Here is a 2,698-nt window from a genome sequence, read left to right as displayed (position 1 = left end):
AATTGACTTAATAATAATCTTGATGAACTCAACGACTCGAATGCAACGTCTTTTGAATTATGCCATAAATGACTCCAAGTAATGTCCCTAATATGAGCTAATGCACAGCGGAAGATTTCTTTCATACCTGAGAATAAACATGCTTTAAAGTGTCAACCAAAAGGTTGGTGAGTTCATTAGTTTAACATAAATAATCATTTCATAATTTTAATAGACCACAAGATTTCATATTTCCATTTCTCATAAGCATACGTCCCATGCATAGAGACAAAAATATCATTCATATGGATTGAACACCTGGTAACCGACATTCACAATATGCATATAAGAATATCCCCATCATTCCGGGATCCTCCTTCGGACTGTTAAAATACAATGCAAATTTGTAATAATATGGAATTTGTAAATATGTATGGAAAAATATCTAGATATTAATATGTATAAGAAAATATCTAGATATTGATATGTAAAAGAAATATCTAGATATTTATATGTAGAAAAAATCTAGATAATATAGATATTTGTAGGTGAGAAATATCTAGATATTTATCCATGGAAATATCTAGTGTGTAGAAACTTCCATGGACAAGTATAAATATGGGTGAGGAGTTTCATTTGTAATCAAGTTGTGAAAAGAGTGAGTTGAGAAGTAGAGAAGAAGTAAGAAGTGAGAAGAGTGTGAGTAGAGAAGAAAAGTTTGTAAGTAAGTAATATTGTAATTGTATTTTGTAATAATAAAAGTGTTCTTTGTTAAGTTTCCCGGTTAAGCCTTAGTTTGTGTTTAAGTTCTTAGTGCACTTTTGTTGTTCTTATTATATGGTCGGCTCTGCCGCCTAAGTAATACATGATCGGTTATACCGCCTAAAGATATATGGTCGACACTGTCGCCTAAGTACATTGTGCACTAAGAATTTATAAAATTAAAGGCTAACCAACGTCAAAGTGTTGGTGTAGTGAGTCTAGTATAGTCTAGATCCTCTATAGTGGTGTGTTGGGCTCGTCGAAGCTTCCAACAATTGGTATCAGAGCGGGTCGTTCGGGACCATTTCTAGTGGAGGAAATCGGTAAACGTTGGACGTTTACATCGGCTTGTTTTCACCAAGGCTCTAAGGAAGATTCTGTCGGAGCACAGTTAGGAACTGTGAAAGCTCATCGGTCATGGACCAAGCTTATTGGACGTTGGACGTCATGATGGCAGATCTTGCAAGTACGAGCAGTGGAATTAAGAGTCTCAATAACCACAACTATGGTTATTGGCGGACTTGCATAGAATCCTACCTACAAGGACAGGATTTATGGGAAATAGTTGCTGGCAGTGACACAACGCCTCCACCGAAAGAAAATGCTGAAGCCTTGAGAAAATGGAACATCAAGGCTGGGAAGGCTTTATTTATATTGAAGACTACAATCGAGGAGGATCTATTGGAGCACATCCGTGACGAGAAAACACCAAAGGCAGCTTGGGAAACTTTTGAAAAATTATTTTCAAAGAAGAATGAAGCACGCCTCCAGCTCTTGGAAAATGAGCTCGCGGGTATCTCACAAGGAAGTCTGTCTATTTCTCAGTATTTCACCAAGGTGAAATCAATTTGCCGTGAGATATCTCAACTTGCTCCTAAAGAGAAAGTGAGTGATGCAAGGATGAAGAGAATTATCATCCACGGCTTAAGATCCGAGTATAATGGATTTATAGCCGCTGTGAGAGGATGGCCTACTCAACCATCATTAATAGAGCTGGAGAATCTATTGGCATATCAAGAGGCATTAGCCAAGCAGATGAATGAAGTAACCGTAAAAGACGGAGAAGATGCACTCTTCACCAATAAAAAGAAAGCAACATCTCAAAGACAAGAGGCGATGAAAGAAAGTAAGACATATGGGTGGAAGGGTCACCCAAAATCAAAAGGCAACGCTTCAGGGGGAGCTCAACAAGGAAGAAGAGATCATCGCCAATAATACGGGGAAAATGATAAGAGAAAGAATGGTGAATGCTTCAATTGTGACAAGAAGGGTCATTTTGCTCGAGAATGTAGATTCCCCAGAAGGCGAACTTTCGAAGGAAATGTGGCCGCCGCAAGAGATGAGAAGAAAGAGGTCACATTTGAAGCAACCATTAATGAGGAAACATGGGATGCAGAAGCAGGACTCTCCGTTGAAGCTGACATGGATGATCAAGCTCTTGCAGCAACCTTAAAGTCAAAAATAAACTACAAAGATGATTGGATCATTGATTATGGGTGCTCAAATCATATGACCAATGATGAGACGAAGCTGCAAGAAGTGGAGGATTACAAAGGAAAGAGAGTCGTGTTGACAGCCGACAATTCAAGGTTGTCTATTTCTCACATTGGAAAGACAATAATTCCAAATGAAGGCGACTCTCATAAGCTCCAACTCGAGAAGGTGTATGTTGTCCCTGGCCTAAAGAAGAATTTACTATCAGTACCACAATTGACAGCAGAAGGGAATTATGTGCTCTTTGGACCAGAAGATGTGTCCATATTCAAGAGAGTAAAGGTGGTTGGCAATCCAGTTATGCATGGAAGAAGAATAGAATTGGTCTATGTATTATCTGCTGAAACAGCTTATGTAGATAAGACTCAAAAGAATGAGACGACTGATCTGTGGCATGAACGTCTTGGGCATGTGGGATACAATAAGTTAAAGGAGATGATGGTGAAACGCATAGTAAATGAGC

Source organism: Rutidosis leptorrhynchoides, chromosome 9 (assembly GCF_046630445.1).
Source record: "Rutidosis leptorrhynchoides isolate AG116_Rl617_1_P2 chromosome 9, CSIRO_AGI_Rlap_v1, whole genome shotgun sequence".
In the NCBI taxonomy this organism is placed as follows: domain Eukaryota; kingdom Viridiplantae; phylum Streptophyta; class Magnoliopsida; order Asterales; family Asteraceae; genus Rutidosis; species Rutidosis leptorrhynchoides.
Note: the sequence above shows the minus strand (reverse complement) of the source record.